General features: G+C 30.7%; 1 non-coding gene across 1 annotated transcript; it reads left to right on the top strand.

Annotated features, from left to right (window-relative positions):
- The first annotated feature begins 15,036 nt into the window (after positions 1-15,036).
- TRNAS-AGA lies at positions 15,037-15,118 on the top strand. Its single transcript has one exon. It is a non-coding gene; the product is annotated as a tRNA-Ser (tRNA).
- The last annotated feature ends 83 nt before the right edge of the window (positions 15,119-15,201 follow it).

The following is a 15,201-nucleotide window of genomic DNA, read 5'->3' as shown; positions in this document are numbered from 1 at the left end:
TATTATTGAGAATAGTGATAAGGGTTATAAAGGTATAATGTTTAAGAATATTGAATTGATTATTACATATCAAACTATAGGAATTTCTTAGTTTTGCACATAAATGGTTTACTTTAGAGGCATTATTATGTCATTAAAGTAATGAGATATGAACAAGTTAGTAGCATGGTTGTTAGGTAGATACAAATTTATTTTGCTAATTTGTATGAAAAGTCATTTGTATCTTTTGGCAGAGGAAAGGATTGTGATAAAAATATAACAATTATGTCAATTAAAGTTTAAAAATAACAATGCCACATGAATGTTTAGTTTCCCTAAGCATAAGACATGAGTTGAAGGGAAGGGTAAACCTTTTTTTATTGAAGGAAAGCAAATCAAATATATCAATAAAAAAATGCCACAAGAAATAGAGAGTTTCTTGAGATAATGCATATAGACGCATGTAAAACATTTTTCTTTACAATGTTTGGTAGATATAAATATTTCATTACTTTCATAGATGATTTTCACGGTGTGGAATCTGGATGTATCTATCTTGAGAAGTCTCAAGCCATTAGTAATTCTTGAAGTACTTCTCATGGGGAGGAAATGCAGTTAGATAGAAATGTGAAAATCATTTAATTGAATTGGAGTTGTGATGAAAAAAATATTAAAAGTTTGGTCATAACTCCGACCTATTTCGTTAACTTCTTGAAAAAAAATGTAGTAAAACTGTTAAAAATAATGGTCTAGAACTTATAGCGTCTTAGTAATGTAGTCTTAATGACATATTTTTGACTTATGGATAGATTTAAGGCATATACATGTATCGTAGTCAAGTTAAAGTAATACCTTATAACCCAAATGAAAGAAAGTTGAATCCTATAATAATTATTGGGTACATTATCATTATTGATTAGTCAGGATATTCAAATGATTTAGGCTGTATTGTTTCTATTTATAGTTTGAATTTTGAGGAAATTGAAATGTGCAAAATCAATGAGAGCATAGAAACTAGAGATGTGATTATTGTAAAGTACATTCATGTACTTCAAAAATACTTATAGGTTCATTTTTATTATTATCTCAATGATAATGTGAAACAAGAAGCAAATGATCATTTATCTCATAAGAGAAACACTGTTGAATAATTGGCCATGCAGACATCAAAACAGGTAACCTCATATAATCTTCTTGATTTGCTATTTGGTTAGGCTACGTGGTGTATCTTCAAAATTTGAATTTGACATATAAACAAATAAAAGTTCACATTTGTTTTCACAAGTTTTAGAAATAAGTGATTCTATAAAACATCGATGCGTAAAAAAGCAAGTGACTGAAATCCATGAATAAATGTAAAGTCTGTAATTTCATCTAATTGCCTAAAAAGTATAAAAGTTTATTAATGTAAATGGGTCTTGGAGACAAAACCCTAATTTTAAAGGCAATGTTTAACGATATAAAGTCAGACTTCTAATCATGGGTTTTATTTAGAAATGAGTATTGATTGGAGAGAGATTTTCTATTTAATCTGAAAGAACTCGTTAATGATCACTATGGCATTAGTAGCTCATTATGGTCAGGAGTTACATTAAATGGATGTGAAAACAATTGTAGAGTGAAAATCTGAAGTTTTGACTCGTGGTGTAATGTGCTCCCAAGTGTAGAAGTGTCAAGTTGTATCAAGGATAAGTCCAGAATCGTATTCCACAGGGACAATGGGTTATCAAAGCATATAAGAGATTTGTGAGTAACAAATGAATCAAGTATGAGAGATGAAAATAAAATTCAAATGCAATGCAAAAAGATAATCGAAGTTGAAATTAGAGTTTCTAAAAAAAACAAATTAACGAACACTTGGGTTGGGTATGAGGCTCTCTTTATTTTGGATTCTAGATAATTTTCTCGATTAACAACCCAATCAAGGTATTGATAATCGGAAGATAAAAAGATAAGCTCTAGATTTGCAATATTTTCCTAAGGGATTTTCTACTTTACTAGCCGAACACACTTTAACAAACAACTGAGAGAGGCCTTGATAGTTTTCAAACTCTTGTTGTGCCTTACGTCAACAACAAAACAAGAGCAAGAGCCACAATCTATTTTCAATTTAAATCCGACTAGTAACATAGTGAAATCAATAATTATCAACAAAATATTGCATCGATCTAGAATCCAAAACAAATCACGTCCCATTCCACAACCCAAGCTTAACAAATTAGCTACGCATGATATTTCTAGCAATAAAAAGTAATCTAAGTAAACTCATATTAAAAATTAAAGAAAACACTAACATAGAATAAATCTTAAAATGCAAAATAGATGATCTATAAAATACCCAACAGTTCAAACGGTCAAAGCTCAAGTAAATAAAACAAATCAAAACTAAATAAATGAATAAAACTTAAGAAAATTAAATGAAGCTTAACGCTGCCCAAAGGAAATGAAAAGAACAACAAGCCAAATTTACTAACAAACCAAATAAAATGAATCCGTAAATAAAAGTTTTATCTAATCCAAAGAAAAGTAGAGGTTGAAACAGCCGCCACAAGAAACGAAATAAAATAAAAACAAATAAAAACAAGAGAGAGTTCCACCGTCTGAAATGAAAGAAGATTGAAGAAAAATGAATATCTACCAACCAAGAACTTAAATGAACAGAAGACGCCGACTCAAATCTGTCCATAAAACGTAAACCGTAAAACGTAAGAAAGTAAACTTAAGAACTCTTCTACCACTGCACGAGGAAAAAAACTAAAACTAAAAAAGCAAGTTATGAAAAAAAAAACAATCAACCAAAGTCTAGAAAGAAAAGCACCGAAAGAAAATAAATTAATCTAGCCGACTTCACTCCAAACGAAAAGAGTAAAGAAGTAAAACTAAGCTACTTCACTGCTACTGCCTCTGTCTAAAAATGAAAAAGAAAGAAAGAAAAATAAATTACTCTGCTGCCTCTAGATAAACGGAAAAGAAAAGAGATCATCATCTACTATACTGTGCTGCCGAATGTAAACCAAAAGAAAGCTATGAAAATCTACTGCTAATGTCCAAAATAACAAGCAAGAATGAAATAAATAAACTAGATACCAGCCGCCTCTCTTAACAAGAAGAAAAGAAATAAACTTCAAGACTACCTACTGCTATGAACGAAAGACTTCCAAGCTCAGATACTGAACTGTCGCTCCTCCCCCTCGGTGCTGCTGCTTCCAGCTAAATAAATAGCTGATTCCCTGCTATTGCTGCTTCCCATCCACGTGAAAAAGAAAAAGAAATAAAAAGCTCTGCTGCTGCACGTTCAACTTCCATGTGCAGAAGCAAGAAAGGTGAAGTGAACAGCTTGTCTTCCAGCCATGTGCTTGTTCTATTTATCTTGCAATGGTTAGCACGTGTGGTGTGCTGCTATCCGAAGGCTGCTGTCTGCTATAACTTGTTGCGTGTGTGAGCTGGTGTTTTGTCCGAAAGCTGCTGTCTGCTGTAATGTGCTACGTGTGTGAGTCTACTGCATGTGTGAATCCGAATGAGTTTGTGGGTTTGCATGTGTATTGCATGTTGGTCTGCATGTGTGAGCTGGTCCCACGTTTTTTGCATGTGTGCATTTCGAATGAGTGTTGTCCGAAGTGGTCTTTTTCTGCATGTGTGATTTCTCTTCTCCTGCTGTAGCAGCTGCTGCACATCTGAGTGATCTTGTTGCTGCATGTGCTACGTCCATTTCTTCTCCTGCTGCTCTGCATCTGCATGTGTGATGTGTTCCTGCATGTGTGCATGTGTAAGTCCGAATGAGTGGTTGCTGTCCGAATGATTTTTTTTCTACATGTGTGAGTTGGTGTGATCTGAATGATGTTGCATTTGATCTCTATTAGATGAGATTCCATAAAACCATAATCAATTTCTCTATTTTCTCATAGGTCACATTCTTTCTTTCCTTCCATAAATGCCCTACAATATATAAATGAAATGATATTATAGTTTAAGTATTTCAAGGGCAAATATGAGACTTTGATGTGCAAAAAATATTGGCATCAATTAATTTGACATTCAATATTAGAATTTGATGCATAATTAAGTGTTCAATCCTTATTTGATAAAATAAATCACTCATTTAAACAACTTAATTATGCAATTCTAACCCTTTATCAAGTTTACAAGAAACGAATAAAAGGATTACTTAGAAAAGGTAATAGATTTTTTAGAAATTGGTATCTAAAATTTGATAATACCAATACTTTTTTGGATTTAAGAAAAATATTTATTGTTAATGTATACCCTCGTAGGTTAGTGTGAGTATATTTCTATTTATGGTCATGCTTGTACATGACTTTTTGGCAAGTATGAGGCATGGTTTGTAGTATGACATTAAAGTCATGTTTATAAAGTACTTTAAAAATGAAATTTATGAATGAGACATCATTCGCAATTGGGATTGAATTTAATACCAAGACGATGACTGTTAGGATTGTCTCAGTATAGTTGCATAAAGTTTTGAAAGATTTTGCATGAAGAAATATTGGTCAATGGATACTTTATAAATAAAATGTGACATGCTAAGTATTTTACAGTGTCCTAAAATTAATTAGGCTGTTAAAGAAATTATGTATATGATTGTTATAAGAAATTTGATAATTGCACAAACTTGTATAAGGTTAAATATCAGTTTTTCAGATGGCATTCTTGGTTGTTGCCAAACTAACCCAAGGATGTTTGACCCAAAAGCTGTGACAAGAGTGCAATGTTATTTGCAAGAAATTAAAGACTATATTGTTGTCTTAAGAAGAACTGACACTCTTAAGATAACTGAATATTCAAACCTTATTTTGTAGGATTACTCTATGATGGAAAATACAGTTATGATTATGTATTTTGCTATTGAGTAGAGTTATTTTATGGAAAAGTATGAGGCAAATCTCTTACTATTTCATGTGCAATAGGGATTGAGTTTGTGGAGTTTGTAGTATGCTTTGAGGCCATAGTGTATGATATCTAACTGAAGAAATTTATCTTAAGACTTGAAATTGTCAACTTATAGCCAAGTCGCTAAGAATGTATGGCAAGAATTTCTCAGAGTATTTTTCTCTGAATGATGAGTATTTAATAAAATTTTAAATACCTAAGTGTTAAGGAGAAAGTACAAAAACAAATATGTCCATAGTGTGTCAACGATTATAATCCAAAGAACATATTGAAAAGATGGGTTCTATGCTTATACCCATAATGTGAACATATTATTGAGATCGCTGATATGCGGAATATTTTGTTATTGGATATTAAAAGATATCTATTATGGTTGGTTCTGTTTTCTTGTATTTCCACTTTATATATACATTCGATGGTATGAATGAATGACGACAAGATTACATCTGTAATATACATGAATTGGAACCCATGGCATCACATGAGTATTAGCCTTAATTGTCTCAATTAAAGATAGTGTTAAATTACGTTACTAGTGTTGTGGTACATGGAATAGAATTTGTTGGTTTTATAATAAAGGATCGCCATGACTCACATTGTAGTTGATTTGACATTAATATTATGGAACTCATGTAATGTATCTTGAGTTATGAAAGCTTTTTGGAAATGAACTTGCGCAATCTAGTTAATTTCCTTTAATAAACCCATGCCAGAAAATGTTATTTTATTGTCGTATGGGCCAAGTGGGAGAATGTAAGAGTTTTATTTAAATTCTATGTCCCACATACCCATATTTAATGAGTTTAGATTATCCCAATCTTATCACTAAATTTAAATGAGTTACAGTGGGACTAGAATACCTCTATATCTAATCACAGTAAGACACAAACTCTCTAAATTTCATGATGGCCAGAAGTCTATAAATGGCACTGAGGGGTTAACGGGTTCTTACCTACAATATTATTGTTCGCTCCCTTGTTGATCATGCTTGATTTATTGATGTGCTTCACTCCATTGTATAGACAACTTAAGGTTAAGACTATTTTATTCTTTGAATTCATTTGTTATAATCAAAATCTATGTGTAGATATATAGTTATACGAAACTTGAAACCTTGGATTCAACAATCTCTCCCTTTTTTATGATGACAAATACTTGATAGATCTTGAAACTTGTATTAATATTTAAGCTCTCCCTGAGAATGTGCGTTAATTTTTCAAACAAAAGTATAAATATAATCCCAAACATATATAATAAGTTTAGCACTCCAGACAATGTTAATGTTTTAGTCTAAAAATTCTCTCCCTTTTGGCATCTTTAAAAAGGATCCGCAGCAAGTAAATGAACTAAAGAAGAAAAAAACGGTGTGTTAGTAAGAAAAACTGTAGATAGCTGAAAAATTGAAGCCGCCCGTAACCTGACAAGTGTAGCTGGAGATTTGAACAATCGCCTGATGTTGTTGGAAAACAAAATTAAGGGTTGAGTTTCTAAAAAAAAATGATTATTTTCACCCATCTAATACCCTATAAAATCAGTTTTAAGGTTCATCCAATTCGCATCAAATTTTATTCTCATTTCTAAAACTCATCTGCATTCCTTCAATATTCTTGCTTTAAATCTTCAATTCTTTTCTCAATGGCTCATTCTTCTAACATTTCTCTAGATCCATCCATGAGGTATTCTACACTTCAACCTCTTGTCCTTTCTATAGCTGTCATTGGTGCCATGTTGTAGCAAGAAAATAATAATTTGGCTAATAAATTAGATTCCGATGTTATCTACGACTTGATGAGTCTAGAAACTCGTTACTTTTCCTCTATTGTTATTTTTTCCAAATGGCTACAAGTCAGAAATCATGAGATTGAAAAGCTTAAAGAACAAATTGTTGTACTTCAACGAATTGTTCAAGAGTCTCACACAAGGGAAAGAATCATTCGGCAGAAGAATAAACAGTTGAAATATCTATTAGATTCTTCATTCTGCTTGCCAGTTCCCATGGATAGGGATGACATGATATTGTATGAAGAGATTGAGCGTTTCAAACATGAGGCTAAGAATATCAAGTTTATGTAAAAATATTTAAAAAATCTCTCTCTATTTTTATTGACTCTGATCTATCTTTTAAGAGATATTCATAGCATGCATCATACCTATTTTTCTTTAATTATACATAATCTATATTCTGGTAAAGGTTTTTTGAAAATATCTACTAACTGATCGTGTGTGTTTGTGAATTCTAATACTATATCGTCTTTCTACATATGATTTCGAAGAAAATGATATATTATTTCAATATGCTTGGTTCTAGAATGTTGTATTGGGTTCTTTGAAAGATTTATAACACTTATATTATCACATTTGATTGGAATATGATTATACATAAGTTTAAAATTTTCAAGTTGTTGCTTCATGTCAAGAATTTGAGCACAACTATCCGCAACAACATATTCTGCCTTATCAGCAGATAGTACAACAGAATTTTATTTCTTACTAAACTAGGAAACTAGTGCATGACCTAATAAATGACATGCTCCACTAGTACTTTTTTTATCTATTTTACAACAGCATAATCTGCATCTGTGTAGCTGATTAAATCGAAAGATGTATACTTAGGGTACCATAACCATAGGTTAATTGTACCATTAAGATATTTCAGAATGCACTTAACTGCAATTAAATGAGATTCTTTTAGAGATGATTAAAAGCGTGCATATAAGCACACACTAAACATAATATTTAGTCTACTGGCTGTCAAATATAAGAAGCTATAAATCATACCTCGATATACTTTCGAGTCAACTGAATTATCGGTTTCATCTTTATCAAGTTTAGTGGATGGACTCATTGGTGTTCCAATTTCCTTAGCACCTTCCATCCCAAACTTTTTCAATAATTCCTTAATATATTTTGATTGATTGATGAATGTCCCACTTTTTGCTTGCTTAATTTGCAATCCGAGAAAGAATATAAGTTTTCCTATCATGCTCATTTCAAATTCTTCTTGCATAGTCTTAGCAAAAACTTGGCACATATTTTCATTAGTAGCACCGAATATTATATTATCAACATAAATCTGAATCAAAAAAATATCATCATTTTCATATTTAATGAAAAGAGTTGTGTCGATTTTTCCTATTGAAAAATCTTTTTCAATCAAGAAACCACTGAGTCTCTCGTACCAAGCTCTACGAGTTTGTTTGAATCCATATCGTGCTTTTGTGAGTTTGAAAACATGATTTGGATAAATATGATTTTCAAAACCTGGAGGTTGCTCAACATATACTTTTTTATTTATAAAACCATTTAATAAAACACTTTTAACATCCATTTGAAAAAGTTTGAAATCTTTATAACAAGCATATGCAAATGGAATTTCAATAGCTTATAATCTTGCGACTGGTGCATATGTCTCATAATAATCGATTCATTCTTTTTTATTAAAATGTTGGGCTACAAGTTGAGCCTTATTTCTATTAATGATTCCGAACTCATTTTTCTTGTTTCTAATAACTCATTTTGTTCTAATAATGATATGATTTTTAGGTTTAGGAACAAGTGTTCAAACATCATTTCTTTCAAATTGATTTAATTCTTCTTGCATAGTTAGAATCCAAAATTCATCAATAAGTGCTTCATCAATATTTTTTGGTTCAATCTGAGATAGAAAAACAATATGATTGCAAATATTTTTAAGAGATGATCGAGTGCTTACACCTGGTGAAGGTTCTCCCAGAATTTATTCCATTGGATGATCTTTCACAAATTTTCATTGTTTGGTTACATCTTGCATTAAATTTTGATGATCTTTCCTGATGTTTCTATGTTGGACTTCCTCTATTGTGCTCTCTTTGTTGAGATTAAGAATTTCCTTATTATTTATACCTCATGTTTCTTCATCAACGGATTTCTTGGAGAGTAGAGAATTAGATTTATCAAATACTACATGAATAAATTCTTGTACAGTCAAAGTCTTTTTATTGAATAGTTTATAAGTTTTACTATTAGTAGAATACCTGAGAAGATACTTTCATCAGATTTTGCATCAAACTTGCCTAAATTATCTTTGTGATTCAAAATAAAATATTTGCATCCAAATACATAAAAGTAATCAATGTTTGGCTTTTTATCATTCTAAAGCTCATAGGGGGTTTTATCTAGTTTAAACCTTAGCATAACTCTATTTATAATATAACATGTAGTACTTACCGCTTTGGCCAAAAGTAATTAGGCAAGTTGTTCTCATTGAGTATTGTTCTTATCATTTCTTGAAGAGATCTATTTTTTCTCTCTACTACCCCATTTTGTTGAGGAGTTCGAGAAGCAGAAAAATTATGTACAAAATCATTTTCATCACGAAATGTTTCAATATTTTTATCAACAAACTCTTTTCTCCTATCACTTCGGATACTTGAAATGGTATAACCCTTTTCATTTTGAATTCTCTTGCATAACTTGGTTAAGGCATTATGTGCCTCGTCTTTATGAATAAGAAAGATGACCCAAGTATATTTAAAGAAATCATCAACAATAACAAATGCATAATATTTTCTTCCTAAACTTGCAATTCTATTTGGTCCAAAAAGATCCATGTGTATCAATTATAGTAGTCTAGTCGTAAAAATATATTTATTAGTTTTAAAAGAAATTTTTGTTTGTTTACCAAATTGGCATGCATCACAAATTTTGTCTTTAAAAAAAATTACTTTTGGTAAACCTCTCACAAGATCATTGTTTGAAAGTTTGGAAATAAGTTTCATGTTGGCATGACCTAGTCTTCTATGTTATAGCCACCTAGTTTCATTTTGAGTTGAAAAACAAATAGCATCTTGTGAGGTAATTTCTTCAAAATCGATTGTATAAATATTGTTGCTTCTAAAAGTAATAAAACAAATATTATAATCATGATCATTCAAAATAATGCACTTATCTATTTTGAAAGTAACTGTAAATCATTTATCACATAATTGACTTATGCTTAAAAAGATTATATTTTAGACTTTCAACAAGTAGAACATCTTCAATTATGAGAGAAGATTCATTACCAATTTTACATATTCTCACGATCCTCCCTTTCGAGTTATTTCTAAATATCACGTGTTCTTCTTCTTTAGATTTAAGATCAAAGAACTTAGTCTTATCTTCCGTCATGTGTCTTAAACATCCATTATCTAAAAACTATTTATTTTTACTTGTGGAGAACTTCATGCATACCTGTAAAAACAATTAAAATAATTTTTCATAGTACCCAAATTCTTTGGGTCCTTTATTTATTAGTATTAGAAAAAATAAGATTTTTAGGTACTCATATGGCCCTAATAGTCATTGTATGCTTTCTTCTAATAAGACACTCATGATAATTATGACCATTTCTATTACAAAAATTGTAAATATCATATGACATATATGGAGAATTTGAATGATTATAATAGTATCTTTTTTTGATAAAATTATTTTTATGAAATGAATTTTGAATACTGGACTTTGATGTAGAATTATTATCAAAGAAGTTTTTATAAGATTTGTATTTTTATTTTTGCATATATCCCAAACTTGCCTTGTCAAAAACACATATTTGATTAGCAAGAATTTTTTCAAAATTTTTTTTTCCATTCGTAAAGTTTTCAACAATATTTTCTAAATCAATTTTCTTCTTCTTCAACTCAAGATTTTCATATTTCAAAACGATACTTTCTTTTTTTAAAATATCAATTTCGTTTGTTAAGGAAGAATTTTTCTTTCTCAAAGCAGTGTACTTGATACCCAATTTTTCAAATTTCTTATATACCTCTCCTAAAATATTTTACAATTCTTCATATGAAGGATCTTCAATATTATCAATATTTGTTACCTCAATGTCATCTTTAGCCATAAGACAAAAATTTGCTAATTCTCCATTGCTTGCTTCACTATCTGAGCTACTTGAATCATCATGCCATGTAGTTTTCATTACTTTCTTACCCTTGTTTCAATCTTTTTTTAGCAGAGGACAATCTGATTTGATATGACCAGACTTATTGCATTTATAACAAATTAAAGTGTCATTTTTACCTAAATATTTCTTGGAAAACTTTTTGAATGATTTTCTCGGAGGAGTTTTATTTTTCTTTAAGAACCTCTGAATTCTTCTTATTATCATTGCAACTTCTACATTTTTGTCGTTATTTTCTCCATCTTCATCACTTTCACTTTAATGAGAAACAATTTTAAGTGCCAAGCTTTTCTTTGGCTTTCCTTCTTCTTTTCTTCTTTTCAATGTGTACTCATGGGCGATAAGTGACACGATGAGTTAATTCATTTCGAGTTTTTTGAGGTCTCTAGCTTCAAGAATCGCTGTCACTTTTGATTCTCAGCGTTTTTGTAGAGAGTTGAAAATTTTTCTTATTATCTCTACCTTGAAATAAATTTTGTCAAGAGCTGTCAAGCTGTTTATGATGTTAGTAAGATGAGTGTGCATACTAGAAATTGATTCATCATCATTTATCTTAAATATTTGATATTCATGAGTAAGAATATAATTTTTTTTATTTATTAAGAATATAAATTTTTGATTCATTGACTTGCGAAATTCCTTCATAAGTAACTTTCAAGTTATCTCAAATTTCTTTTACCGTAACGCAAGTCATTATTCTATTAAACTCATTTTCATTGAGAGTATTATATAATAAATTTATATCAGTTAAATTCAAAGTATAAAGTCTATCGTCTTCACGATCAAACTCTTCTTCTTCATTTTTGACCTTTACTCCATCAATCACTTTTGTTTGAATATAAGGTCTATTTACAATACATTTTCAAATTTCTTAACCTTGAGTTTGAAGGAATATTCTTATTTTAACTTTCCAGAATGAGTAATTGTCTCCCCAAAAGAGTGACGGTCGACTGTTAGATGGACTTTCACTAAATGAAGCTGTAATGTTAGCTATAAAATCTTAACTCAAAATATAGTTAATCTTATAACAGATCCCTCGCTCTGATACTAATTATTGTCCAGATGACTAACACAAAATGAGGGTGAATTGAGTTGTATTTAAAAAAGAAACAATTATAAATCAAGTATACAATATAAAATATAAATAAGATACGAAACAACAATAAATATAAAGAGTAAGGGTAATAGAGAAGCAAACTCAGTATGTTAACGAGGTTCGACCTCACTGTTTACGTCCTCGCCTCAAGTTACCCCTTGAGGATCTCCAAATTCATTATTCAACCTCATTCAGGTGGAAATAGAAACCTATTACACATTTGAACAACACCACTATAAAGGATTCGTGTAGAACATCCTCTACACTTGCAATTACCTTACATGTGGCGATTCAACTATTCCCTATATAGAACACTTTTTACACGCACAAGACTTATACACACCATTTTACTAATAGAAGAACTGATAATGGGTAGGTTATCAAAAAACACTATTCAATAAGTGAAATAAGAATAATACAGTGTAAACTATATCTCTTTCAAAATGAACAAGAATTAGGGCTCAATGTTTAGAAAAGAGAGAATGAAATATTTGAATGAATGTTGTATGCTCTTGGTCTTGTAAATATGAAGCTCTCAAATAATCTATTTATAGGCATGTGAGACTTCATATTCAAATTTAAAAACATTCACATGTCAAAGACAACATCATTCACTTTTCAAAAAATTTAAATCTAATCTTTTTACTTTTTAAATATGACAAAAGGAGCACACGTTACTTTTCAAATTTTTCAAATAAAATCATCTACTTTTTGCATAAGTCAAAAAAAGCATAAATCACTTTTGAAAATATTCAAATAAAGCATGCACATGTGAAAGATGACAATCAATCATATTTAATATTTTCAAAATTCAAATATTTCATCATGTTATGCACATGTAAAAGATGACAATCAATCATCTTTCAAAAATTACAAATTTAATTTTCAAACTATTCATGCACATGTGTAAAATGTATTTTAATGCTTTACGATAAAATAATAATTTTGAGTCTTAATTCTAATTTCAAAGTTTTAAGAAATTTATAACATTACTCTATGATTTTAATGTGAACTTGTTCCCTTCTTGCTCATACTTGGTTCCTTGATGTGCTTCACTTTATTGTATAGACAACTTAAACTTGAGACTCCTTTATTTTTTAAATTCATTTGTTATAATCAAAATTCATGTATAGATATATAATTACACGAAATTCGAAACATTGGGTTCAACACAAGTAGTAATCAACGAATCGAATAGATCTTTATATATGTGCACAAACTATCTATGCACATACCCAGGGCCATAACCATGGTCATTTGTCATACGGATATACTCATAGACCTTCAAAAATCTGTGTAGATTTGTATGGCCCTTGGTAGCGACTGTGAGTCATTAAACTCATAGACCAGTCACGGCATCACCCACAGTCGTAGCCGCCAAACATGGGTCTCTAACAAAATATAACCCATGACAACGAAGAGAACTCAGAACTTGCAACCACTAGTCGTAACCCATGAAAACAGAAAGAAATTCTCTATCGGCTCAGAGGAGGAGGAGGAGAAAAAGAAGGGAAGAGAGAGTAGAAGAGAAATGAGAGAGAAGAGAGGATGGCAGTCATTGAGGCGTGAAAGCCTGAAAGGAAGGAAGAAAATAGAAGAGGAAGGGGGATGGCGGCGGCGGGGAAAGAGAATAATGGAAAGAGAAAGAAAAAAAGATTTATAGTTAGGATTTTATTTTTTTAAATAAATATGATAAAGTTTTGCTACTCATCATACACCACACTTATTATTATTATTATTTAAAATTTTTAAAATTTATTTTAGTTTTATTCTTCTTACACTAATTGAATTCATCTACTCATCATTTATATACTACACATTTAATAAGAGAAAAAAAAATAAAAAACTAATATATAGTGTGTGATGTAATAATGATAATGAGTAGAATTTTATTTCATATACAATAATATTATGATTTTTATTACGAGTAATGCTATATATAATTATTTTTGCGTAATTTCTGCACACTCCACTGATATAATTAGTTAGAGTAATTTTTTTAATACACAACTAATCACATTAATAATGTGCATATAAAAATATATAAAAGTGATTGCGCATAAAATTTTTGTTATATTATATATTTAACCCTATAATGAAACAATTCTACTGGATACAAACGGGGTGTGCAAGTGGCAGGTAAACGGCCTTATATTTTATAATAAAAAAATAAAACTGAGATCAATAAAAAATTAGTAAAGAAGGAGAAAATAAATAAAGAAGAGAGAGAGAAACAACAGATATTGAGAGAAAAAGGAGAGAAAACGTCATTGTACTACGGTCGTAAACAGAAGAGGCTTCAAAGCTGCTATATATTTCTTTACTGTTCACTCAAAGAATACGCAACTGTATTTCAATCAAAGTTGAGAGAGAGAGAGAGAGAGTATTTCGCAACTTTGAAGCCCTTGTTGAAGAAGGAATCGAGCATTGACATGATCCAATGCTTTTCAGCTCACAATCAGACCAAACAATAGAAAAGGAAAAAGTAGAGAGAGAGAAACACCGAAATATCAAAAAAGAAGAAAGAAAAATAGTAATTTGAAATTTGTTTAAAATGGTGATTGTTTGCTTATACATAGAGAGAGAGAGAGTCGTCAGTTGGAGGAGAAATGAGAGGAATCGGAGAGGGAGGAATTAAGAGAGAGACGAAACGAAATTAAGAGAGAGACGAAAGAAAAAATAACAATACACTGACGTAGCAAAGCTGTTTGCACGCCAGTTGCAGCTCACGCTTGCAATTAGCATTTTTTATAATGAAATGGCGCTCTCTTAGAGATTGAGCGGGCTGGATGGCTCCCACCCACGGGCCACAATGATACCGAGAAGACATTCATTAGACATTTAATAATGGTCAATCTCGATCGATGTATGTAGGACAATGAGGAGACCTAAGTCAATCTCTCTCACGTACTATTTTAGTTTGATATTTTAAGAAAATATACAACAAGTAAGAGAGGCAAAAAATATTAATAATAATAATAAAACAAAAAACATTACCTTTTCCTTGATTGGCCAATGATTTTTTTGGATTTATTGATCTTTTCATATACTTTCTCTTTCTAAGAATTACAAAAGTTCTTTGCTGCTTTCATTAAATAATAACACTACCAACATAAAAAAGCAGGTGGGCGTGCCGGAGTGGTTATCGGGCATGACTAGAAATCATGTGGGCTTTGCCCGCGCAGGTTCGAATCCTGCCGCCCACGTGTTGTGTTTTTAATCACTTATCACTATTTCTTCATTTACGTGGACTTGCATCCTTTCTCCAATAGAGGGAGGGTACGTATTC

Source organism: Carya illinoinensis, chromosome 6 (genome assembly GCF_018687715.1).
Source record: "Carya illinoinensis cultivar Pawnee chromosome 6, C.illinoinensisPawnee_v1, whole genome shotgun sequence".
NCBI classification, from domain to species: Eukaryota; Viridiplantae; Streptophyta; class Magnoliopsida; order Fagales; family Juglandaceae; genus Carya; species Carya illinoinensis.
This window is presented reverse-complemented; position numbering and strand designations above follow the sequence as displayed.